The sequence below is a fragment of the Sinohyriopsis cumingii genome, unplaced genomic scaffold, assembly GCF_028554795.1.
Source record: "Sinohyriopsis cumingii isolate HCF-2022 unplaced genomic scaffold, ASM2855479v2 utg002430l, whole genome shotgun sequence".
NCBI lineage: Eukaryota > Metazoa > Mollusca > Bivalvia > Unionida > Unionidae > Sinohyriopsis > Sinohyriopsis cumingii.
Window position 1 is genome coordinate 115,669 of NW_028316206.1, and position 12,211 is coordinate 127,879.

General features: G+C 34.5%; 1 long non-coding RNA gene across 1 annotated transcript in view; it reads left to right on the forward strand.

Annotated features, from left to right (window-relative positions):
- The first annotated feature begins 1,336 nt into the window (after positions 1-1,336).
- Positions 1,337-12,211, forward strand: part of LOC149770747 (uncharacterized) — a 54,858-nt gene continuing 43,983 nt past the window's right edge. Inside the window, exon 1 of the long non-coding RNA XR_016418478.1 lies at positions 1,337-1,455. This is a non-coding gene — a long non-coding RNA (uncharacterized LOC149770747). The remainder of the gene's footprint in view (positions 1,456-12,211) is intronic.

A 12,211-nucleotide genomic window follows, 5' to 3' on the forward strand; every position in this document is an offset into this window, starting at 1 on the left:
TGTGTGTGTTGGATTGTAATAGAAGAATTGTGTAGTAGATACTCGAGTGTGTGTGTGTGTTGGATTGTAATAGAAGAATTGTGTGGTAGATACTCGAGTGTGTGTGTGTGTGTGTGTGTGTGTGTGTGTTGGATTGTAATCAAAATGGGTGTGCTTGATAGTCGAGTGTCTGTTTTGAATTGTAATAGAAGAATTGCGTGGTAGATGCTCGAGTGTGTGTGCGTTGGATTGTAATAGACGAATTGTGTAGTAGATACTCGAGTGTGTGTGTGTTGGATTGTAATAGAAGAATTGTGTGGTAGATACTCGAGTGTGTGTGTGTGTGTTGGATTGTAATCAAAATGTGTGTGCTTGATAGTCGTGTGTGTGTGTTGGATTGTAATAGAAGAATTGTGTGGTAGATACTCGTGTGTGTGTGTGTTGGATTGTAATAGAAGAATCAAAATGGGTGTGCTGAATAATATCTACTTACTTTAACATTATATTACTCGTTATGACCACATACATTTTTAAACATATAAACGGCCTAAAACGATCCCCAAGTTAACATTACATTTACCGTTATGACCCCATTGTTTCACCCCGTGTTAAATTCCTGTTATGATCCCATAGTGCGATTCCCTTGTTAAATTCCCGTTCTGACCCAATCAATATTTTAAACCCATAATACCAAGCCAATATTACACTTATAATTTTCTTCATGATTCCAAGGCCCCCACCCCCACCCCAAACCCCGCCCCGCATGTTAACCTTCTGGTGCCTATGCAAATATCTTTTGACCCGCAATACACGCATATAACTACTTATATCGATTCGCATGGTCTTACAATTTCTCAAGAAAGAGCACAATAATTCGTGATTCAAAATTTGCTGCGTAATTTCAATATGTCGCGTAATATCTACACCGGTGAATAAAATACTGGACTTTTTTCTTCTGAAGGTTTTGCTTAAATGTGATAGTACCTAACACCAGGATCGATGGATACTCCTTGTTCCTTGCATTAAACTGGATACGTTTCACGTTTGGTGTGTGTTCTTGCAATGTTACAATTCACATACACTAGGCATGTACAAAAACTGCTGCATATGCTTCTAAAAAGTGCACATTGTATATAAATATATGGCAATATAAGTATCTTTTGTAAGTTGCATGAAATAACTGTCTTTTTACGTCTTAATTTTATTTTTTTTAAATTTAAAATGTTTTAAATATTACAGCTGGCTTGAATTTAACATAATCCTACAAAACCAATTTACCGTCCTAGGACGGGCCATATTGTTATCGGAAAACGAAAGTGCGCATGCTCGGGATTTTGGCAACAGTTTTGACGCTACTGTTTTATACATTCAGTGTGGGGACATTTTTTGTTTAGTAATATACCTCGAAGTCAAGCAAGGCAGAGGAAGGACACTTCTGAAACAGAAAGGATGGCAGGGTACAGTGTGTTAAATGAGGTTAGTACTTACTTGGTTAAAACAAAACAAAACAAAACAAAACAGAAAATACCTGTGTCAGTTCTAGTCCGAATTGTAAGCCAATTTAATTAGTTACATGTACCTGAATGTCACGGATTTACTTTTAGTGAATATCCTCCTGAAAATCACGTTCGGGTTTTGGACCGATACATTCTGATTTTAAACCATTGACCAACGTAATATGTATTAGTCTTTGACATTGGATCACACCAAATAATGTGGAAATAGACAATCTTCGAACAAAATATAGCTTTGTTAAGTTGATATTAGTGTGCAACTGGAGGGCATGTAGTACTTACTGGTCGAGCAGTAGGCCTATTTTTGCTTCGCTGACAGATGCATCCCACTTCCTGTGATTGCCACATTAGGCCTGGTACAGCCAATATAGACAAGTTGATCTTCATAACAACGCCTGATGATTTTCCGAACCATTCTTAGATTATCCTTGGTATAGATCACCCACTAATTGTCGTACAATGTCTAGAGCTCCACATGAAAACGAGTATTTCCCAGTGTTGTTGTTGAATGTTGCAATACAAGTATACGAGCACAGAGTTGTTGAGAGTGAAATACAATCGGTCAAAGCCGAAACTTTGTTACCTTCCATCTAATGCACATGTGGTAGTTTACTTATTGTTTAAATGGAAAATAATTTCTCAATGTAGGTTATTTTCATACATGTAAATGCCAAAAAAACCTCCCAAAAAACACTGGAACTTCACTGCTTAAGTCGAGTATTTATGAAACAATATTAGTTTCTAACAAGGTGATTGAGAGATATACGAGACCAACCGAAGAATTGTATCCAGAGAATGTTTGAAAATACAATCAAAATACCTCAAAAGTTAACTACATATCATTCACATTTTAAACAGTTATGAAATCCATTCAAGTTGTAAACATATATCCAAGAAACTGTATTAATGCTTCAATCTGACAGCATTCTTGATTAAAGTTATTAGGTTGTAATCAATTTAATTACAATTGTTTGTAAAATAAAATTGTCTGATCATAATTTCTTGTAGTTATTTAGAAAATTAGTAATCAATTATAGTGATTACTCTGTTTATTGGTTTTGACAGCATAGTTAGCACATTATTGGCTCTATCATGCAGAGGAAATGGGAGCCAAGTGACATTCCCAACGAAATTTAGAGGTAGCTGACTCGCACTTGCCTGGGAGTTTGCCGAATCCATTACCCTTGGATTGCGAGTCTGACACTCCACCGGCTGAGCTATCGTGGCTCCCTACAAATGATTACAATTGCCAATTACGTTGACCCCATTTCTGACAAGCATGATGCTATTAGTACCCTGCCAGAATAAATGGAATGCATTTCTTAACATCCAGCCTTGAAGCTGGCTCATTCTGAGTCTTGCTTTTACTTAGATGTTTGCTGCATCTATTTGTTTTTAACTATGTAGTCCCTTCGCAAAAACTCATACTTGTGTCCCTCCAGAGAAACGCTGTGTCAGTGAGAAATAGTTCGCAGGCCTTTGATCACGTAGGCTAGAGTGTTATGTTTCTCAATTGACAATAGTCAGTTGACATGTTTTAAGTCAGCTATTCATTACTTTAATACAAAGAACTAGTCCCAATATAGTCTTAAGTACATAAGAGTCATAATGTCACCTGTGTAACGTACAATGAACGCTGTGTATGACAGGACATTGTGGCCACAACTATCATCGCATTTTGAATGGATTGCCTTAAAACTTGGTAAATGTTATGGTTATTATCTGAAGATACGCATTTTAAAAAATCACTTTACCATTGTATTATTAGCTCGCTGATCCCAATGAAGTAGAGAAGAACTATTTTACTATCCATAACGTTAGCATATGCACAGTACAATAGCATATAAATATATGCATGGATTCATTGCATATATCCGGACTCACTGCATATTGTTACGAGTCTATGCTCTTAAATTAAGTAACAGAAAAGAGTGAAAAGCAACAATCTTTGTAAAATTCAACAAATAATTTATTTCCCTATAATACAAAGTGAAAATTAAAAAAAGAACTTACGGTATTGCGAATTAAATAGCAGAATAATTATAGAATTACAGACACAAGTCCTAGTAATTAAAGCTCTGAATAAACTTTGGTGGAAATCCAAATTAATCCAGTGCTGAAAGTGTTGATGTGTCTATGGTGCCCTGTACGGAGGTGTTGTAACAACAGTCTTCTATTGAATCACAGTAATATAATTCTAGTTTTGAATTCACTATAAATCTCAGTGAATGTCTCTGTCCAAGAATATATATATATATATATATATATATATATATATATATATATATATATATATATATATATATATATATATATATATATATATATATTTTGCATGAGCACTCTGTATTTCCTGAGAAAAATCACTTGACTGATTTGAAGAAACAAATTCCAGCCCAACTGAATTTCTGGACATAACAATAATAAAATTGATTCTGCTAGATATTAAAGCACGAATTAATAATGTTTAAATAAACGAGATTTATATTTTAAACTAAGACGAAAAAAAAGAGACCACTGGTAAGGGTCAAAAGTACATTGTTCTAGAAGGATTATAGTTAGAAAGTCCCTCACCAAAATCACAATAAACATATGACAATCATCACTTAGTCTATCTATAAAAATATTACATTGTCCTTGACTCGGCTTAAGATAAATATCCTCACTCTGAGTTAAAAATAAGTTGTTTACCAAAACTGTTACTGATTTTAGACAAGGTCATCCACTAGATACAATGTTTCATTACTCACGGCATATAATGAAATAATTAAAAAACTAACAAAAAAAACAAAAAAAAACAATGCCAACTAAATATACATAACAATATGTACGGACTCATTGCATCCTTGCCATCCTTCCTATGTTCTGGGCAGCATTATGGAGTGGGTTTCATAGCACATGTCCAATGGGAAGAGAGCTAACTTTCTACATACCTATACATATATCTACATTCTAGGTTCATTGTTCCTTATAGCTCCGCTTGTTTGTATATTCTCAGAATATATACTGTTAAACCTGGAATCATGAAATTTGGTGAATATATACGCTTTGATGAGTATTACACGCTCATTGCAAACGTAGGTTACTCTGACCCATAGTGATTGCTTCGCTGACTGTTATATGTAATGCGTATATTCTTATGTACCTTGATATGTTACACAATCATCTACTTGTGTTGCCAGAAACTAAAATACCAAACCAAACCATTCTCAAGCACTGTTCGTGCCGGAATAATCAATCTTCATTATGTGCATCTCTATTAGCAACATATAGAGACAAGAAAATGTCACTATGACCTATATTTAAATTTTTACATGTTTATGCTTATGTTTTGCATTTAGCTGATAACCTGATAGTGTTTCGCACTCTGTATACAGACTGTAATATCTACTTCGACTATCTGTTTATGGATCACTGAGAAACTATGTACATATTATGTTTTCATCTGAAGATGCACATGTTGACACATACCTGTGCTTCCATGGCTTTGTAAGAGTAATTGTCCCTTTGATAACAGGCAAGTGAATACAATATATCACATAATTTTACATCTTTTAGAAACTTAGAACATGTTATGGTCATCAGCATGAACATAATCAGAAGAGATGCAGACCACAAATTTCACTAGCAATATTTTTAGAATGGTTATGCCATTTTGAGACTGTTGATTCATCCCTATCAGGGGGTGGGCGAACCATGCATCTTTATATGCAGCAGGTTTCCTTACATTTATTTGTTTTATACAGCCAGCTGCAACCCCCTATACCATCTACAAACATTGGATATAAATATAGATTGTTACCATGTGATATGTAAAGATTGCACACTCATGTAGACGCAGATTGATTAAGTGAAACAAGAATGGATCTTTAATACATGCCTTTTATTATTTGCAAAATGCGATTATATCTAAAAGATCGCGCAGAAAAATGAGCAAAAAATTCACTCATCATCTTTTTAAGCCTTGCATTTATTTCTTCAGGAAATTCCTCTTATTTTCAGATAATTTTCACCTTTTTCAAAAAATGATGAATGGGGGTGGGGGCAGAGAGAATTTCCTCCCATAATTTTCAGTTCGAGAATAGACCCAGAATTAAAATATATGTTGGCATGATAGAACTTAATTCATGAATTGGCATTGTAATAAGAAAGTTATTATTGCATTTGAACAATCTACAAGTTTAAATCGTCAGGAATCATGCTTCTGAGTCATTACGATAATCCTTTCCTGCATACACCAAGTATTGTTGCAGTTATATAATACATTTTTTCAATTGATTCTAAAATCCAATCCACAAAAAAGGTCAAACAAGTGTATTTCTTTTCTTACAGTGGATGCAATCATACATCAAGTGTTAATATAGTTGTGTATAAAATATTGCCAGATGTGAAGGCAAGTGGTTTCTGGTTCCGTGGGTTTAGCGCCATTTTTCAGCGCAGAATAGGTATACATAATGGTCAGTATATTTGTAGAAGGCAAAATCCGGGAAAACCCGCGAGACATACCGACACAGGAAAACAACTGGGAAGCTTTCTCACCAACACATGTTGGCCAAGATGAGGCTCGAACCCACTCGGACAGAGGAGACATGTCAGCGATCTGTAAAGGCGAGCGCCTTAGACCACTTGGCCACCTTAGGCATCAGATGTGAAAGCAGACATTGATCATAATAAAGTAAGTTACAGTGACTTATCCTTGATATAACCATGTATGCTCCTTCTGTTGCATCCACTCATCAGGTTATGTGAGTACAAACTTTAAAGCACATGCTTGGAATAATGACTGAGCAGATTTCAAAACAAATAGATAAAAGAAACTGCAAAACTAACCTAACGACGGACGATTTAAATAATCACAATAGTATGAAAACTAGGTCTAAGTGATTAACTTGTCTTCATAAATATTATCAACTTTAAGCATAAATTTAAACTTTAACAAAGTGCATAACTGGAAATCCATTTGTGATAAAATGGAGTGGTAATAAAATCAATCGCGTGTGGGTTTCCGATGATGACGCTAGAGATGGTGCATTTGTAGTCTATAGGAAATGGAGCACATTACAGTGTAACAGTACACTGTTGATACAGTAGCATTGGCACGATCCTCTTTGACAGCCAAGGTTCTGATGTGCTAACCATCGATACATGCATTTAAACAAAGCTTGCAAAGATGGGTATGTGACGTTACTGTAATCTTATGTTAAGGTATCACTACACTAATTGAGCCAGGCGGATCTTATTGCAAAAGATTGTAATCCCTAAGAAAATAAGTACTGTTTTTTTCTCTCTGATTTTTCATGGAAATTTGCTAACCAGTGTGTAATATTACTTGCATTAAACAGAATTGTAATCCTAAATAGAAAATAAAATATTTATTGAGTTCAGCTAAGTACATATGATGGCGAATAAAACTGGTGTGATTCAACCAGTTCCAGAAAAGGTCACTTCCATTAAAAATGCAGCATATGTTGTCTGTTGTATCCAAGCTAGAGCCTAACATAAGATAGTCTTGGTATTCAAGCTAGCGCCTAACATAAGTACCATGTAGTCTTGGTGTCCAAGCTAGCGCCTAACATAGGTAAGATAGTCTTTTGGTGTCCAAGCTAGCGCCTAACATAAGACACAGTCTTGGTATCCAAGCTAGCGTCTAACATAAGTAAGATATAGTCTTGGTGTCCAAGCTAGCGCCGAACATAAGTAAGATATAGTTTTGGTGTCCAAGCTTGAGCCTAACATAAGTAAGATATATTCTTGGTGTCCAAGCTAGTCCCTTACTTAAGTAACATATAGTCTTGGTGTCATAGCTAGCGCCTAACATAAGTAAGATATAGTCTTGGTGTCCAAGCTAGCGCCTAACATAAGTAAGATAAATTCTTGGTGTCCAAGCTAGTCCCTTACTTAAGTAAGGTAGTCTTGGTGAATCTGAACTTATAAATAATGCACCAGATTTCATCAAAATATGGAAAAACAAAGAAAATATATATTATCGGGAAAAAATCAGTATAGTTATACTTTGAAAAGGATTCGGTGCAGAACCCGCGATTTACCCACGGTTAATAATTAGGCATCTTAGCTCTTTATAGCTAAATATAGGTTTTTACCTATTTAGAGACTAGAAACATTAGATTTCGGAAACAATACATTTCTTACATATGCATCTGCTGTACTATTTACATTAATCTGTCACATGTTTCGGGTACTGCAGCTGTGTGAATATGAAATGTGGGTGCTTCACTTGATGCGACATGATATTAATTGTTTCAGGTACGGGAGTAGTGTTTATTCAAACGTAAGTTTGTTTTCAATAATTTAGGCCTCCGGCCCATAACACTAAAATTTCCAGTCATTTTATTCAAACACAACTCTTTCCAAAAAATTCAACATAACGTTTGCTGATATTTTGAGAGGTTATGTCAAAGTTAGTACCGACAATAATATAGTCTTGGGGCATCTAACTTATAAGTAATGCACTTGATTTAATAAATAATGTAGAAAAAGAACGAACTATTTAGAAGAAATACTCATTTACTATATTGACACCTATAAAACAGTCATATATCCTAGGGATGATGCTCTGTTTAACTTTGCACAGTCACAGAGACTTCAGAAGCCACTGCAAATTCCAGTTTGGATACAGAGTCTTTAAGGAAACTTTTCACATGAAATCCATTGTGACAAAAGGCATGTGTACTACGGTTGTTGTCAACGGTTCTGGGGAAAGGACAAAATTACTTTTCTGGATGGATGCGCATATGAACTTTTGCAAAGACCTTACATGGCATGAATTCAGTTGGTGCAGAAAAGAACTGTCAACCAATATGGCACACACCTTAACTCGGGCTGTTTTAGAATGTGTTCCCCTGGCGGGACCTTAATTACTTGCGTTTTGTTCAACTAGAAGGAAATTGTTTTTGAAAGCAAAACTATCCTTTCAAACATGGAAATGAAATTATTTTGAACTGGTACTTGAGAGAACGAAACAAAATTCTACGAAGGTGAATGAAAGGAAATTTGTGTTAAGACTGTGATAAAGAAAGAACTTATTTCGAAGATGACCAAAGGGTAACGTTTTGTACCAAGAAGATATGCAACGTGTATCTGGTATCATGGAACCAAACCGAACTCAAGTCTGGTTTTTGTACCCTTAAAAAGATTCTAAGCCAATGTTCTCTTGTGTATAAAATATCTTGAAAACCATATTTTAACGGAAATTATGTTATTTTGTCTGTTGATAACAGTATCCAGAAATTTAGTACAGCTTAAGTGAAACCCATCTACAAAGGCCAAACAAAGACCAAATATATTTATCCTTTAAAAATATGTGTAGTTTATATTGCGGTTTAATCATCATCATCATCATTATCATCATCATCATCATCATGTACTTTAATTTCAAGAAATTTACACCAAAATATTATTTATACAGAGCGTTTTGCCAGAGTTAAATTTAGACTCAATAATTGAATGAATCTGATGCTGAGTTTACAACTCGCCATAAAGGAATTGAGCTTATCAATTTTCCCCAAATAGAAGCTTTCAGAGGGCATAATGGCTAAAGAAAATATTGTTTACCACTGCAAATTTTGGATAAAATATCTTTAACTGTAAATATGCATCGCAATTTAAGTACAATATGATGTGACGGTGTGGATATTAATGCACACAATATAACACTGTATTCGTATGCTCATAAGCATGACTGCAGTCGGCATTGAATGGAATCTAGTAAAAGTATCTGAAAACATTATGCATTTTTAAAGTAGTACTGTTTTGAACAGTGGGTTGGGTGGGCAGACTTCTTTCTTAAGGTCTTGTCGTTCATGTTGTTCACTAGAATTGTGAAAAATTAAATGGTACATAATGGTATATAAATTTAAATGGTACATAAATTTTATATGGTGCATACAAACTGACAAATATTAATCAAATTTCATTCTTATGTGTACTATCTGATCCACGAAAAAAAAAAACACAACAACAACAACAACAACAAAAAACAAACAACAAAAAACAATCCATGTAAAGTGTTTGCTGTTTATGACTGAAAGGCTGATAGCTTTTATTACCCTAACGACAATTTATCATAATGAGCTTCACTTAAAATGAATTCGAATTAATGAATACATGAATGGATGTTGTACAGTAATACCTGTCTTGAAAGACCACTGGCATGAGAAACTAATCATCTTGAGAAACAAGATTTTAAGTGCTCAGATTTACTTGCCTGTCATTGGAGAGCACCTGCTTTGAGAGATCACATTTTAAATACAGATATTTTTAATATCATATTATGACCTGTCATGAGAGGTCATGTGTCTTAAGAGGCATCACACTTTGTACAGAAGTGGTCTTTCAAGAAAGGTTCTACTGTACCATCATGTTAAGTCTTGCCATCATGTACATTTTGTTTATAAATAATCACAATTTGTGCGAAAGTTGAAAAATTATTAATATACATTTTACGCTACATATGTTTGTATCTGGGTTGAATCTAGATTTAGAAACCAAGATAGAACAGATGAGTGGCTCTAATAATGCACATCACATAACTATAAACAGAAGTATGTATGTATGTATGTATGTATGTATGTATGTATGTAAGTAAGTATGCATGCATGCATGCATGTATGTATGTATGTATGTATACACTTGCACAAAAAATGCTCAGCTAGAAAATGGTTTTGAGAGAGAGAGAGATTTAAATAACAAGCCGTGTTGGTCTAATTTTAATTATGTTTTGATACATAACATATTCTTTATTTTTATCTTTCCAATTAAAGTTCAAAAGATCATGCATAATTAATTATGCATCCAGGAGGAAATCAAAGTAAAATGAAGTCCATCGCTGAAATAAGTCATAAAATTGTCAATGATTTCATTCTATCGTGTTCTTCTGGGGTGTTTTATGTCTAACTAGCATCTAGTCACCTTGAAATCACCGACATGCATTAAAATATTTGACAAGCCGACCCTTGAGATTGAGAACACTTATTCTTATCGATGTAATTGTTAGCCAAGCAGTATTTGCTTATCGGTCTTTAGTCAATTACCATAACACAACAGATCGTATTACATTTTCGGTTCATCGATCATGCTTTGAATGAAATCCTGTTGGTTAATCGTTAGTGACGAGGGTCTTTCGTTTCCAAACACACCTATCAATGAGATCTTAAAAGTTTTGTTGTTAACAATTAACGTCTTACTCACCTAAAGATGGTGACATGCATCAAAACTATCTTTAACCATGTCAAGCTAACAAACTGCCCTAGGCTAGGTTAAGGACCTGAATTTCGGCTAATCCCGGATAAATTCAAATATTACGATTAAAATGAAACTGATAAGTTAGAATGGCAATGTATATTCTTTATTTGTCAAAAGTTGCTTTAGTTAGTAACGGAACAATAACAAACCCCAACTCATCCTTTTGGACTTGCCCATGGGCAAGTTACTTGGAAACTAGAGATTGCCTGAGCCGAATTTGAGCTTGTCACTGGAGCCGATATATAGATAAAAGGGCGAAGAGGGCCAATCCCTGGAATTTTTTAAATACTTATACTGAAACAACTTAAATTTCGTAGACATTAAAAGAAGATATAAATAAATGTATACAAGGTTAAGAAATTCGTGGCAATAAATATATGAAATTATTTCTCTAAAATCTAGCACCATCTGATGATTATACTGACCAAAGAACAAAGACGAGCTTTTAGGGATAAATGCCTTGTGTTCAGTGGAGGAATGTGGAGAAATAATCACTTAAGCATATACTTTGAAATGTTAATATGTCAAATAGAAATAATCACTTAAGCATATACTTTGAAATGTTAATATGTCAAATGTTTTAGTACTATTTTGAGAGACTGAAAAATTGTGAAAAGCTACCTTAAAAATCCAAATCACTCTCTCTCTCTCTCACACACACACACACACACACACATTATTTTGAGAACCATTTTATATAAAAAGAAAGGATCCTAAATATAAATATGCAAAAAAAAAAAAAGACAATTGCAGACAGGAAGGAAATTTAGGTTAAGCAGGGTCTGATCGACAGAATTATATAAATATATAGCATTTCGTTTTTGAACATCTGATAGAAATTGAGAATATACTAGACAAAATATCTTAGGTATGCGACAGGTAAATTTATTGGTATTTCAGTGACGTGGGCATAATGGCAGGAGACATTTTTCCCGTTGCTATACTAGTCTAAGATACTTTGTTTAGTTCATTCTTGAATCTTGTCAGATGCAACGTATCGGATAGGCTGGCATCTGCCAAACTTAAAAGTTTCTTCCCGTCAGCCACTTTCAATAAAATTTATTTTCCTTCTGCTTCCTGACTGTGACTTCGAATACCTTTCTTTCATGGGGTGTGTGTGTGTGTGTGTGTGTGTGTGTGTGTGTGTAAATAGAATACATTCATGGGTAAATACCAAAATTTATTTGCAGTTAAATATGTGCATGTATGTGTGTGTGTGTGTGTGTGTGTGTGTGTCAAGACAATTTTTAGCATAGTTTTTTCATAGGTTTTTTTTCACATTAATTACCTTGTCGATGTTGTAGTTACCTTGTCGATGTTGTAGTTACCTTGTCGATGTTGTAGTTACCTTGTCGATGTTGTAGTTACTGCCTTACAATGGGTTTAGGTCTCACTGGATAGTTTCGTATTTTGACACCTAATTTTGAAGTAGAAGGTATGAACCTAATTATCTAGCA